Here is a 16715-nt window from a genome sequence, read left to right as displayed (position 1 = left end):
AATAGTTTGATTTTCATCCAGCCTTTGTGCCTCCAAAGCTTCTACCAAGTTTTATTAGGAGCTTGGGGTTCTAGATCAAGGAGAAAACCTTTAGCTTCCTTGATATTAAAGTTGCCCTCTTTGTTGTTAACCAATCTCAGTTGGTCCTACCCTTCCGTTACTAAAATTATTCTCTGATCCAGTAATCTCCTAAGGGACTCTGCTTTGCTATTGAGGGTCCTATCCTCTCTGCCCTCAATTTTTCTCCAAATTCTCCACTTTCCTACATTATGTGGGTTCTCCCAAAAGTCTTTCACCTTTACTAGTCCTTAAGTGTTAGTCTCTTGCTTGAGGCGTAAAAATTCTTCCTTCAGTAGATTAGGTTCCTGTTTCCATTTGTCCTCCCAGAAAGGTGCCAGATCTCCCTCTCTGATTTCCCAGAAACTATTTTTTTGAACCACTTCTCTGTTCTCCCAGGCCTTGTTCCATATGGGGGAGCCTTTCACTGTTCCTGTCATACGTATGATATCAGAATCCGGCCAGGCATTGGCATATTTTTCCTTCCAGATGCTTTCCCATTGAGCTTTAGGATCCTTAACCCACCTCCACCAAAGTTTGGCTCCTAGAGCCTTGTTGAGAATCTCTAGGTTGTCCAAACCCAGGCCTCCTTGGTTCTTGGGTTTGCAGATCTTTTCCCATGAGACTAAAGCCCATTTTTTCCTTGTTTCCTCTTTTCCCCACAGAAAATCTCGTTGAATACTCCCAAATTGCTGCAAGACTCCTATTGGAGCTGGGAGGGCTGATAGCATGAAGATTGGGATAGCTTGGAGAACTGCTTTAGTAAGAACCAGTCTACTAGCTAAATTTAAAGATCTGTTTGTCCATTTCCTGACCTTGTCTTGCATTTTAGTTATTAATGGATCCCATATACTCTTGTGTCAGGGTTTAGCTGTAAGTGGAACTCCCAAATACTTAGAGGGAAGAGATTCTCTTTGAAAGCCTAAAATTCTGGAGACATTTCTCTGGATGGCAATATGAGTGTTAAAGAAAAAGACTTTTGATTTGGTAAGGTTAACCTCCATACTTGTGGCTTTCGTGAAGTCATCCAAAATCTATTTGTAAGCAAGTGCTTCTTTGACTATGGGAATTCCCTGTAACATGGTATCATCTACAAACTATTGATGAGTCAGAACTTGCCCATTCTCTGTAAGTTGGAGTCCTTGAATTCTTCCCGTTACTCTTGCATGCTTGATGGACCGCCCCAGCCCTTCCATCATGAGGATGAAGAGAAAAGGAGAGAGTGGATCTCCTTGTCTTAGACCCCTGGAAGGGAGAAAAAGCTCAGAAGGAGAGCCATTCACTAAAATTGAAAAGCTGGATGAAGTTACAAGGGCCATGACCCATCTGACCCAATTATGATCAAAACCGCACTTTTTTGATGTATGTCCAATTCACTTTGTCAAATGTTTTGGCTATGTCTAGTTGCATGATCATTCTCGCTCTCTTGTTGCAAGTTAATGAGTGAACCACCTCGTGAGCTTGAATTATGTTGTCCAAAATTTGTCTTCCTTCTACATACCCTATTTGTTCCTCGGAGATAAGCGTGGGCAGCAGGGGTTTGAGTCTGTTGGCCACCACCTTGGAGATTATTTTGTAGACAACATTGCATAAGGTGATGGGCCTATATCTCTTAGGTGTTTGAGCATTATCCTTTTTTGGAATAAGGGAAACAAAGGATGTATTGAGAGCTTTCAAAATGGTCTTGTTCCTCCTGGAGTCTTCTACTATCTGTACAATATCCCTTTCAACAATATTCCAGCAGGCTTTGAAGAAATCCACATTAAATCCATCCGGACCTGGTGCCTTTCCATTTTACATTTCCTTGAGGACCTCACTGATCTCCTTTTCAGTCACAGGTCTGTTGAGATTACAATTATCCTCTTTGGATACTAGTTTAGGTATGTGTTTAATTAAATTCTTGATGAAAGGTTCTCTTCCTGGAAAGTTTTCCTTGGCTTTGTCCTGAAGATTCTTTACTAACATTGCTTCTATCTCCTCATGGGCTTGATGAATTTGGCCATTCTCATCCTTGATCGAAGAGATTCTGTTGTGAGTTCTGTTCGCAATGGTAGATTTGTGGAAAAATTTAGTATTGCGTTCTCCTTCCTTTAGCCATAGAACTGTAGATTTTTGTTTCCAAATTTTTTTTCTTGTTTACACAGCCTTTGCCATTCTTGGTGATATTTCTTTGCTTGATCATTTTTGTCTTTGTCAAAGCCATTCTTGATCAAAGCTTGATTGAGCTCTAGGATTTTGATTTCCACAATTTTTTTACTTGTGAAAATATTGCCAAATTCCTTCTGGTTCCATTCCTTTAGCTTCTGCTTGATGTGTTTTAATCTTTTATGTAGCAATAACATAGATGATCCCTAAATCTGCAGGTCTTTAGCCCACCATTTTCCAATGTTGCTGATGAAATCCGAGTGTGAAAGCCACATATTTTCAAATCTAAACGGTTTGTTTCTTGCGGTGCCAATGCCCTTAATCTTCATTTGAATCAGACAATGATCTGAGCCTCCAAGAGGAAGAATATATGTTATTATTTCCTTGTCTAGAAGCGTGAGCTCCTCAGAGATCATGAATCTATCTAGCTTGGAAGCTACCTAGGAATCCCCTCCTCTTTTGTTGTTCCATGTGAAAAGACCATTGTTTGTCTCAATGTCCACCAGCTTCATGTTTTCTGAAAAACAATGGAAAGCTGAGGAATCATTGTTTAGAGCTCTTGTACCCCCTTTTTTCTCAGAGAGAGACCTGATCATGTTGAAATCACCTCCTATAACCCACGGTAACCCTGCAAATCTTCTCCAAAGATCCACTAAAGAATCAATAAACTTGATTTTGTCATCTAACCTTTGAGGTCCATACACATTCGTTATAAGAAATGTGTCCCTGTCTCCTACAGGCTATATAACCACTGATAAATAATTCCTTGATGCCTCCGCATCAATAATACCTCTTTTTTGGGGATTCCAGAGGATGAGGATACCCCCTGCAGTATTTTCTGCTTTGACTTCTATAAACTCATATCAGCTGAGCCAGCTACTATGGATTTGTCTTATCTTTTGAACAGAGCATTTCATTTCTTGGACAAAAATTATATCTGGAGCTACCTATTTCATTCTATTATTCATCATTCTCTATTTTCTTTTGCTTCCTAGACCTCTTACGTTCCAAGTTGTAAACTTCATAATTACATATTGGTAAAGGAGTAACCAGTTAGATCTTTCATCTTACCTGAGTCTATCATGAGCTTTCCACATTCCATTAAAAGCTCATTCTACTTTTTTCTACCCCTTTTTTTCCTTGGGTTTCTTGGAGCTAATTCTGGAGTTGATTTTACTGCTTTCATTCCATGATTTCCCGGTCTTTCAATGTTGTTATCTTCTACCAAGCTCTTTGCCTATGTTTTCCATAAGAATAACTGCTTTATTCGATTGCATTCTTCTTGTGGTAGAGATTCTACCCCACCCGTTGTTCCCTTACTCAAGAACCCTTCTAGATCTAGGTTTTCTCTGTCAAGAATCTCTTGTAACTCATTGTCTTCTATTTCCATCTCACTCTGGGTCATTTCCTTATCCGTATCCATCTCTAATTCACTCATCATCATCCCTTTCTGTTTTTCCTTTACCTACTCTTGATCCTGTTCTTCCTCCTTTTCCTGCTTATCATATCCATCCTTCATTACTTGATTTTCAACTGTTGTATCTTCCTCCTCTTCAAGAACATGGAACTGATTTGGCCTCCCTTTTTGGTCTTCTCTTGGGTGTTGATTTGGCCCTTTTTTGCCATTTTTTCCTTTGTGAGCTACCTTGTGAAATCCATCTATTTCTTTCATTGTGTTAGGTTTGCTTTTGTTCTCTACCTTGTTGAGTGGGCAGTCTCTAAGAAGGTGCCCGTGTTCATGACATTTTCAACATCTAAATGGAATATGCTCGTAGTCGACAGTCTGCACCCATTCCTCATCATGAACCTCCAGTATGACCTCGTCCGGAAGTGCTCCAGATAGGTCCATCTCTACACAAATCCTGGAAAAGGAGGTATATTTACCCCTTCTTGTGGCTTCCGAAGTTTTGACATACCTCCCTAATTTATTGCCTATGGTTGTTAGTGATTCTATTTGCCAATAATCCAGAGGTAATGAATAGAGTCTTACCCAAACCAGGACTGAGGTGAAGGTTTCCCGCTCCAGCATGAAGTTCATCATCCACGACCGCATATAGAGCCCTATTGTTGCATAGAAGTAGGGTCCACCTTCAAACACTCTGTCTTTGTCCTCAGTGTTTACAAACACCACAGTGAAAAAACCCTTGGATCCTAGATGAAGATCGATGCTTCCATTAGGCTTCCAGTGGTATCTGATCCATGCTTGTAAAGCCTTTTCGGTGGGCCATAGTCCCATGAATTTGCATATGATTGCATAAGTCTACATTTACTCCCTGTGGGCCTACAGCTCTGGATTATTTAAGATTACTCTAGCAATGATTTTAGCTTTGGGTTTGCATGGTCCCTTTTGTTTCCTATCTTTTGTTCTGTGGTTTTTGTCATTTTCCTCCTTGTCTTTTGTGCCATCTTTCTCCTTCTTCTTGTTACTTTCTGTTTCCTCTTCCCCATTTTTTCCCCCTTCCATCTTGTTACCTCTACCTGGTTCTGGGGTAGTCTTGCCCTTGTTAACCACTACCTCTTTCAAGGAGGGAGTGGAGCTCCCTCCTCTGCCACCGTCCATGGAGAAGATCGCATGGAGAAACCCTCAACCACAGTCTTCCATTCTTCCGCTCTTTCTGCTCCTTAGAAATGCTGGTTTAGGTGCATCCTAAATTTCAGACTACAAATGCTTATTATATTCACTAATCGATGTTAAAGAGAGTATTTTTGTCACATTTTTAATTTAAGTATTCTCTAATACTATACTATTTGAGAAATAAGGGATACCCACATAAGTTGAATACATTAATGTAATTACCCACATAGATAAATCAAAGATTAATACATCAGTGTATACATGGTCGAAACTCTCCAAAATGGGAATAATCCATAACCCTAGCTAATGTGGCAGCTTGAGGAAAGATATTAAGTAAAAGAAAATAATTTACATGAGTATCTCTGAAAGGTTGATTAACAACAATTGACCCTCCATCTTATTTAAACAAATACCATCAAACAATGAGCATTAATCCATAAATCAAGAGATCATAGAACAATGTGCATTAATCCATGAATCACGTATCGTTAGTAGTAAGGAGAAGATGAACCAATGGATCATTTTATGTTTAAAACATAATCATCACAATTAGATTAGATAATTACAAAATTTCACTAATAAATACACTTTACTAAAATCCACATTCAACCAAGTTTAACATAACTAACTCCTAAATGTCTTAGTATCCTAATATCTACCTTAAAGATGAACTTGGGATAGGATTGAAGAATCTAAAAGGAAGCATTACATATCATCCCCCACCAGGACAACTTCTTAAATGACCAAAATAGCTTGAATTTTTGAAAACTTTCATTCTATAAGCATCTTTTTCAAAATTCCTACTACATGATCATTTATTCTATACTAGATCACATTGAGGATACATCCTAGAGAATCTTCCTAATAAAGTGCATGTTTAAATCAATGTGTATATTGAAATAGAGTTTCACTAACTATCTTGTGTCTAAATATCTTGATGTCTTCCCCTCAAGGGATATGATAGAGGAATTTACATAGAAAATATAATAGGAAAATGAAAAAAAAAACATTGCTTACTATGAACCCCTTAATGGAACCTTCATGTACACCTAAAATATCTCAAAGCTTTGAAATCATGGATTCTATAAGAGTCTTTGTAAAAATGTCTACAACTTTAATATCTAGAGTCTATTTTTAGCATTGTGTTATTAGTGCAATTTTGAGTTCCAAAATGTACCTCTTAGAGAAAATAATAAAATAGTAGTGAAAATTAATAAAATAACCATCAGGAATTTTCAAAATCATAGAAATAAAACTACTTTTTTCTATTGTAATTTCAACAACAAAGTGTCTCATTATAGCTTTCCTCATGTTTCATATGTAAGAAAGACATAGAATTAGATTTTGCATCCAATGATTACCCACTCTCAATACTTTTCATTATACCCACACTGAGAAAAAAAGATATGATCTAATGAAAAGTATGGAAAGTGGGTACTTGTTGGATGTAGAATCTAATTTTGTGTACAAGGAGTGCTCATATTTAAAATTTGGGTAAACTTATAAGGAGTTAAGTTGAAAATATAATTAAACAATATAATTTTCTTCTTTTTTCTTTCAAAAATATTTACCATTAAGGATGACATCATCACCTTCAATATTAGTTTAGTTTCTTAGAATATTTTCATTTTCATGCCCGTTGTGTATCTCATAATCCCCCTAATCTAACCACCTATTTTTCAAATTCCAATACTATGCTTAAGAAACATATCCACATAGAGTGAACACCTTGTGTAGAAATTTTGAATAATATGACACTTATTCACTGAGATTATCCCGATTATACACTATTGTGGAATACATGCATAATACATAACCTCCTCTATGTTGATCATCAATTTAGCAGCATAAAAAACAATGAAAACAGCAATCGCATGCACACATTAACACAGTATGTAACCCGGGGAAAGCGTACAGCTGAAAACCCCACACTATCTGTATATTAATGATTGAGAACGTGTAACAATACATAGTACAATACTCCTCACAAGTATCCAACACTATCTCCACCTATTACACACAAAACTAGCTCAGATCCGAACAAGTCATAGGTTCAAATCTCCACAGCTGCTTTGCCTGCCTCCACTGCACAATACCATGTGAAAATCACCCACACTGAAAATCACGTGAGCACAAGCTATTTCACTGGGCATATACTACACAATTCTCATGGGCATACTCAATCCATTGATTGTGCAAATCTCATGCACAACTGATAGTCACAACTCACCCTTTCACTTACCTCAAACACCTGTCTCTATTGAACTGTCCATGCACTGAGTTAACTGATGTATTCTTCAGTTACTTTATGAGTTAATAATTAGTGAATTAATTAACAATCAATTCACACAACTCATCACTAGTGTATTCTCTAGTTAGACTGAATACAACTAGTTCAACTAAACACAACTCCATCAACTCCACATCCAACTCCACAGAACTCACATGCATGAGTTCTAACTGAAGTCCTCCGTGCAATAGCTCAACTGACTCACAAAGAAAGCATACTTCCTTCTGACAGCTGCATGTGCCACATCTGTAGCTCAAACTGAAGTGCCCCAAGAGAATAAGATAATGTTTAGAGTCCAAATATTACTAAGGGCTAATAATATTTGACTGTTTCTATTTTTAGCCTGGCAGTCTAAAAATAGACTCTGATCACACCACTGTGAACCAAAAATAGAAGTCCATCTATTTTTCCCAACATGACCAATCATCCATAAACAACATCCTGCAACTCATAGACCATGATCCATATGTGTAAAAATAGACATAGTCTAAAAATAGACTTTGCGCCAAAAATAGCCTGCGGACCCACTTAGTGAAGGCGACTCCTTTCCACTAAGCTCCATCCTCTTGTTGCATTCTCAACACTCCCTCTCAACAAGATATGGATTATCAGCAACCCCTATCCTGCCTCGGTGGTATTCGAATTTGCTCCTAGTGAGCGCCTTTGTCAAGATATCAGCATCTTGATCCTCCGTTGGAATGTATGAAAGTAACATGACTCTCCGCTGCACACAATATCTGATATGATGGTACCTGATGTCAATGTGCTTAGATCTATCAAGAAATACAGGATTAGCCAAGAGTTTAATGCAACTCTGGTTATCACAGTAAATCACAGTAGGCTCCAAGTAAGAACCGAACAAACCGACCAGGATCTTTCTCATTCATATAGCCTCGCATGTAGCCAAACCTGTTGCCATATACTCAGCCTCTGCTGAACTGAGTGCCACGGATCTCTGCTTCCTACTGTACCAAGAAATTGTTGTCGACCCGATACTGAAGACCCCTCCTGATGTGCTCTTTCTATCCACTGGGCTCCCTGCCCAATCTGCATCCGTGAAGCCACATAGCTTCACCTCATCCTCCTATCTGTACCACAATCCATATCCCGATGTGCCTCTCAAATAACGCAATACATGCTTGCCTGCCTTCCAGAAGAGCTTGGTTGGCTTAACCATAGCTTGTGAAAGCTGGTTAACAACATAGCATATATCGGGTCATGTATTGACCAGATACATAAGCGACCCCACCAACTGTCGATAAACAATGGCATCCACTTCTTCTGCTGAAGTGGCATCCTCCTTCCTCCAACCTCCAGGAAGAGGAGTATTAACAGGCTTGCAGCCATGCATGTTGAACTTCTCTAATATCTCCCGAGCATACTTACCCTGAGAAACAAATAGTCCATCACTGTGCTGCCAGATTTCCAATCCCAGGAAATAATGAAGGAGGCCCAAGTCCTTCATCTCAAACTCCTTAGCAAGATCATCCTTGCATGAAAGTATCGACAGCTCATCACCCGTTAGAATCAAATCATCTACATAAAGTACAATGATAAGCAACTTACCCTCCACCACAATCTGGTATAGGGTTGGATCCGCCTCACTCTTGGAGAATCCAAGTCTGTTGAAATAACTGTCTATCAGTGTGTACCAAGCACGTGGTGCTTGTTTCAACCCATACAGTGCTCTCTTGAGCCTGTACACATGTGACTCGCTGCTAAAGATCTCGAAACCTTCGGGTTGCTCTATGTACACCTCCTCCTCAATGACTCCGTTGAGGAACGCAGTCTTCACATCCATCTGATGAATGTGCCATCCCATCTGCACTGAGAGAGCAAGAATCGTCCGTATGGAAGAATACCTTGCGACAGGTGCAAAGGTCTCCTCATAATCGATCCCCTCTATCTGTGAAAAGCCTCGAGCAACAAATCTTGCCTTGTAATTCTCCACACTCCCCTCAGTTGCCTGCTTAACTTTGTAGATCCATCTCGAACCCACCACTGATTTCCCTTCTGGTCTTGGGACAATCTCCCATGCACTGTTTCTAACAATCGAATCATACTCTTCCACCATGGTGTCTACCCATGCGAGATCCTCCACAGCTTCCTCGAAAGAGGATGGCTCAGTCACAACATATTTTCTCACAAGAGCCATGTATCCAGTGTACCGATCAGGTGACTGTCTCTGCCTGCGTTGGGCTGTAGGTGGTCCTACAACTTTCTCTACATCTTGAGCCAGTCGCTCAGCTTCTGTCAAGCGCTTTCACCCTGTGATGGTTGGCGCTGCATGAGTGGTCTCTTCCACTCCATGAACTTTGTCCTGTGGCTGATCCACGTCCTGAATCTCATCTTTAGGAACTAATAGCTCCTCATCAGCATGCAAGTGTGGCTCCCTCTCAAGCGAACACTTCACGGCTTTCTCCTCCTGAAATTTTATATCCCGTCGCACAACAGTTTTACCACTATCTGGCAAATAGACACGATAGTTGTGGGGCGTATCAGTTTACCCCACAAATATCCCAACCTCTGCGGTTAGCTCCAACTTCTTCCTGGCATCCTTCGTCACATGCATGTAAATGTTAGCACAAAAAATCCTCAAATGAGAAATATCAGGCCTCTTACGAGAATAAGCCTCCTCGGGTGTACTCATGCCAAGTATCCTGTGAGGATAATGGTTCTACACATAAACTGTTGTATTTCATGCTTTCGCCCACAAGTGAAGGGGTAGGCCTTGATCATGCAACATCACTCGTGCAGCACCCACGATCGTTCTGTTCTTCCACTCAGCAACCCCGTTGTGCTATGGGTTATGGGGAGCTATGAGTTCTCTTTGAATCCCTTCTGCACTGCAAAAGTCCTTGAACTTGCCAGCGATGTATTCACCACCATTATCACTCCTAAGAGCCTTCACCTTCTTCCCCGACTCCTTCTCGACCAGTGCTTTGAACTCACAGAACTTTGACTATGTCTCGCTCTTCTTCTGCATGAAGAAGATCCAACACTTACGAGAGAAATCATCAACAAAGATCACATAATACCTATGTTTTTTTGTCAAAGCTACTGAGAAAGGTCCACACACGTCTATGTGAATTCTCTCAAGGATCGTCGTGGCACGACTATCCTTCTCGTGAAAGGTGGCTTTCACAAACTTTCCCAAAGTACACCCGTTGCACTGATCTGACTGCGCAAGAGTGCCTTTAGGAAGCCTTGTAGTGATCTATTGTAGTATCTTCAAGGCTCTATGGTGAAGGTGACCCAATCTCCTGTGCCACAGCTCGCCATCATCCCGGCTCACCAATCCTTCTGCCTTGCATGCCATTGCTGCACAACCATCTACATGCAACTGATAAAGGTTCCTCACTCGAACCCCTATCTTCCAGGTTTCTCCAGTTGTCTTGGTGCATAGGAAAGCCTTTCCCTCACTGAAAACCACATCATATCCCTTGTCTTCTAACATCGCCACAGAGATAAGATTCTTCTTCAATCCTGGAACATGCATCACTTCCTTCAATACGAAGGGTTTACCAGACTCCCTCTCAAAGGGAATGGTACTGATACCGGTCGCACTGTATCTACCATTATCACCCATCTCGATGTGCACTCCAAGATCTTTCTCCTCCAGATCAGAAAACAAATCTCGATCTCCTGTCATGTGAAAAGACACACCACAGTCCAAGAACCACACCAATCCCATCACACTTGAAACCAAGCATGCGATCAATGAAAAATCAAGCTCAAATTGTGAGGCTAGAGCCTCTCCTATTGTAGATCCAGTAGCTTGCTTGTTCTTCTTCTTTTGTAGACAATTTGTGGTATAGTGTCCGTGTTGGTGACAGTGAAAACACTTCACCTTGGACATGTCCTTCTTCTTGCCTTTCGCACCGGAATGAGAAGCTTTCTTGCTCTTCCCCTTCTTTGCTTTGGCAGCGAAAGCGCAATTTTCTTCATCAGGTCCTTTTGATGAAGATCCATCCCTGGTATTCTGCCTGATCTCCTCTTGCACAAGATCCGACCAAAGTCTCTCCCATCTTGGCAATTTCTCCCAACCATTGATAGAGTCCTGATAGGAATGCCAACTCTTCGGAAGACCAAGGAGAGCTAAGCTCACCAAGTCCTCATCATCGACAGTCACCCCCACACTTCCCAGCTCATCTCAACACTGAGTGAACTTTGTGAGATACTTCGGTATACTATCGCCCTTCTCACATTTGATGTTTCTGAGTTTATCCTTGAGCACCAGCTTCCTCTGATCACTCTTTCTTTGGAATAGATCTGTCAACGCTTTCCACATCAAGTATGGAGAAGTCTTTCCATGCAGGCTGGACACAATGTGATCCTTCACGCCCTCCAATAGAATCCTTCAACACTTTGCTGTCTTCTTTTGCCAAGCCTCAATGAGAGCAGCATCAGTAGGCTTTGGGACATCAGCCTCTATGAACTCCTTCAGCCCATTATTATCTAGCACGACCTCCATCTTGTCCTTCCATGCAATATAGTTCGAGCTGCCCTCAAGAGCATACTCCAATCGCAATTTGTTGAAAGACATTTCAACTTTGACACCAAGAAAACACTGCTGCAAATTCGAATGCCACCAGCTCCAAACTCAACCACCTCTGATCTAAGATTTGTGAGAACAAAGTATTTCTCGTATAGAGATTAACTGTATGGGCATTCACCGGATAACTCACCTTCCAAAGGAAGGATGATTCCAGATGCTACCTGGCCCGATTACAGACTCTGCCTGAAGAAATAAGATGTAAACACTTTCTGAATAATAGATCTGATGATCAACAGCTCTGATACCATGTAGAAATTTTGAATAATATGACACTTATTCACAGAGATTATCCCGATTATACACTATTGCGGAATACATGCATAATACATAACCTCCTCTACGTTGATCATCAATTTAGCAGCATCAAAAACAATGAAAACATCAATGGCATGCACACATTAACACAATATGTAACCCGGGGAAAACTTACAACTGAAAACCCCACACTATTTGTGTATTAATGATTGAGAACATGTAACAATACATAGTACAATACTCCTCACAAGTATCCAGCACTATCTCCACCTGTTACACACAAAAATAGCTCAGATCCGAACAAGTCACAGGTTCAAATCTCCACAGCTGCTTTACCTGCCTCCACTGCACAATACCATGTGAAAATCACCCACACTGAAAATCACGTGAGAACAAGCTATTTCACTGGGCATATACTGCGCAATTCTCATGGCCATACTCAATCCATTGATTGTGCAAATCTCATGCACAACTAATAGTCACAACTCACCCTTTCACTTACCTCTAACACCTGTCTCTGTTGAACTGTCCATGCAATGAGTTAACTGATCTATTCTTCAGTTACTTTATGAGTTAATAATTAGTGAATTAATTAACAATCAATTCACACAACTCATCACTAGTGTATTCTCCAGTTAGACTGAATACAACTAGTTCAACTAAACACAACTCCATCAACTCCACATCCAACTCCACAGAACTCACATGCATGAGTTCTAACTGAAGTCCTCCATGCAATAGCTCAACTGACCCACAAAGAAAGCATACTTCCTTCTGACAGCTGCATGTGCCACATCTGTAGCTCAAACTGAAGTGCTCCAAGAGAATAAGATAATGTTTAGAGTCCAAATATTACTAAGGGCTAATAATATTTGACTGTTTCTATTTTTAGCCTGGCAGTCTAAAAATAGACTCTGATCACACCGCTGTGAACCAAAAATAGAAGTCCATCTATTTTTCCCAACATGACCAATCATCCGTAAACAGCATCCTGCAACTCATAGACCATGATCCATATGTCTAAAAGTAGACATAGTCTAAAAATAGACTTTGCGCCAAAAATAGCCTACATGCCCACTTAGTGAAGGCGACTCCTTTCCACTAAGCTCCATCATCTTGTTGCATTCTCAACACCTTAAAGTATCCACTTACAAAAATATCTCAAATATTATTATACTAGAGTATACTCGCACTTAAAACTCTCAAATAGGAAAATAATCCATGACCTTAGAGAATATGGTTGCTTGAAGAAATATATTAATTTAAAATGAAATAATTTGCATGTGCATATCTCAACAATTAATCTTCAATAAATCATCCTCCATTCTCTTTAAATAAAATTCATAAAAAAAAAAATAGTATTAACTCACAAAGTGTTTTTAATAAAAAAAAAAATATTAAATCTATTTATATCTATAAAATAATCATAACCATAAAATTACAAAACTACAAAACCACAGTAAAAAAATCATACTTTACCTAAAAATACATTAACCAAACTAAACTTAACTAACATTACAATTCCAAACTATATTAACATATATCGATCAATTCTCTATGTATCTTACTAGAAAGATATTATTTTGAGCAATCTTTCACATCTTTTTGTGAAAGCATAGTGTAGAATATATGTTCAAAACAATATTTTAATTAAAGACACAATAAATGCTTACTTCATTTAGGAGTAAATACCAAGATCGAGAAAATATTGTTGCACTATTAAATGATACTCGCTTTATTTGGATAGCCATGTCTTGCCATATTTTGAATTTAAACGTGTTTGCAAAAGAAGAATTTATGGTTGTCTCACAAGAAGGAAGGTTCTTAGTGATATGATTTAGTATGCTAAATGTTTCTCAATGTATTTGGAGAATGAAAAATATTAATTAGGTTTAAGCAAAAAGGTTTTATCTCCAATAATTTATTATTTTTATTTATTTATTTAAATGTATTTGGAGAATGAAAAATATTAATTAGGTTTAAGCAAAAAGGTTTTATCTCCAATAATTTATTATTTTTATTTATTTATTTATTTAAGATAGTTTAATTTGTTTTAATGGAAAATGAAAGATGAAATGAAATTTTTATTATTTTATTTTGAAAAAAAAAAATATAATATTAAAATAATATTAGTATTTTTGGACACATTCATATAATTTAAATGTTTGATTGGGCCTACAGTATGTTAAAATTGTTTTTCTTAAGAGCTTGTTTTTTAGGATGTAAGGAACTATGTTAATGACTCATGACCTAGAGGCAGCTTGTAAGAGTGAAAGTGTGCAGCTTATGAACTACTAGTTGGTAATTCTAGGTAGTGTCGTTTTCCTTGAATAACAATGAGGGTCATCCTTCCTTCATGGATAGCAGCCATTGATGGTTGCCCTTAGCGATGATTTGACAACTAAGTTATGATAAGTTTTCTCACTGTTTATTAAAAAGAATTAACCTAAATGGTATTAAATAAATATAGATAAACATAACACATTGATGCAAGCAAGAAAAACAAGTATGGCAACATGGTTGACCATAATTCAATTCTTAAGGTTTAAAGTCACTTATAAGGCTAAAAATTCTTTTAATAATGCAATAATTACAAATCCTTTTTTATAAAATGCAAATAAATTAATAAATTTAATTAAAACCCATAAAAAAAAACCATTTTTTTTATTAAATCTTACTTATGCATGTAATATATGTAATAAAAGAAACCTCTCAAATATCACATTTTCTTTTCAATATTAATACTTTTATCAACATAATAAATGCATTAATTTAGACTCTTTTTAATACTTTCAATGGAGTTAAAAAATGAATATTCACTCTGATAAATATTACTTAATATTACTTAAATTAGTTCATGATCAAATAGTTATTAGATTGTTTGTACTTTATTACGCATTGTCTATTGAGCTACAATCAGCTCAATTTTGTTTGGATTGTAAATTTTGTGAGGGTGAGAAAATTTTCTAAGAAACTTGATTGGTGGAGTGTTTGAAGTAGTTATTTGATAGTTGATATAAATTTAAGATTATCAAAAACTTTTCAGATATCCAAAATCTTGAAACTTAACAATTGTAATTTAAATTTCCAAAAATTTTAACTAAAATTTTTATCAAAATTTTTATTATTTTCTAAACAAGATTGTGAACTAGTTAATATATTCTTGTTTTATAAAAGTGAATAAAGTATTAATTTTAAAAAGTTCAAGGATTTCCCGTTATTCTCCGGATAGAAATTGAAATTGTTTATGTTTTGTGCAGTATGACAAAGATACTAGAAAGACATCGGAAGTGTTCCACTTTGGTAGAAGATATCAGCAAAGATCCACAGGTGATGCGCATGTCTCTCTAATACTTGCTCAGATTCATAATCGGAATTTTCATAATTTTTTTTTAATTAGTTTGTGATTTAAATTTTTTGAATACTATTTATAAATTTATCTATTCTATAAAAAGTTCTTATATTTTGTTTTTAAAAAATGCGTTTAAATATATATTGGCGATCAAGTATTTCACACTTGCTCGAAAAAGATTATCAAAAATAAACTAAAAATAAATTTAATGAATATAAAATTATTATAAATAAATTTAAATAATATGTAATTTATTGATTATGTTAATATGTAAATTTAATTTAGAATTGGATTTTCAGAATTATCCATAATTATTAGATTAATGTGAATGGTTTAACCTCTATAAAATATTTTAGAATAATTTTGATATTAAATATAAATCAAAATAGATTTATTTTAAAAGTAGTTATGGGATTTTATAGTTTTAAGCATCAACAAATCTCATATGAAATGAGTTATCCATTTTTAGACATGTGATACTGAAATCCATAATATTTACCAATGGTATCATAAATAAATCTATTTATAAACTAAAAATCTCCATACTAAATTGGAAAGAGTGAATCTCCATACTTAATCTTGTTACATATTTTTTTAGATGTATATATTTTTAAGTTATACATTAATTATTTTTATCATTAAAACTAATAATTATTATTTTAAATAAAATTATAATTTAGTTAATTTTTATGAATCTTTTAATTTAAAAATATGTTATAAAGTATTTTTATCATTATTATGTATTGCTATTTACTATTACTTATCACTTATTTAATTTATCTATTATCACTAATATTATTATTATATATAAATAATTAATTTTTATAATTATAAAATTAAATTTTTATAAGAAAAACTATATAATTTCCAATTAATCTTTCAAAAAATATTAATGTTAGATTAATGTTCATACTAATTTTGTGAGGATTGTCATTATGCTAGTGAACGATTTAATTGTTTCTCACTATGTAGAAATATAAATTGTTTCTCACTTTGCGGAAATATAAAGTTGATTAAGTTTATTGTAATTATTTACTTATTATTTAATAATAAACTTTTTATTTTTGTTATACATAAAATATAGAGAACCAAACTAATTCAATGATAATATAACAAAAAAATTATATAGGTCTACCCTCATTCTATATATAATATTCTATATAATTATATAGATATTGTTAGTATTATTGTTATTCTAAATAATATAGATATTTTTAGTATTATTGTTATTGGGATATATTTCCACTGCTATAGTGATAGTTCTTAGATTTGATCGTCCGCGAGCTTTATTCAGATTACCTTAATGAATTTTTTATTTTGGATTATATATATATTTATATAATATTGTTATTTATAAATTATTAATTTATATGTTTATCAAAATTTGATTTTATACAAAGTTATTCTTTTCTTAACCGGAAAATATTAATTTTAATATTTAATTATTTTGAAAATTTGTAAAAAGTATTTATGATGGTATTCA

Source organism: Pinus tabuliformis, chromosome 6 (genome assembly GCF_031772625.1).
Source record: "Pinus tabuliformis cultivar Carrire ecotype Pingquan chromosome 6, CPIR1, whole genome shotgun sequence".
In the NCBI taxonomy this organism is placed as follows: domain Eukaryota; kingdom Viridiplantae; phylum Streptophyta; class Pinopsida; order Pinales; family Pinaceae; genus Pinus; species Pinus tabuliformis.
This window is presented reverse-complemented; position numbering follows the sequence as displayed.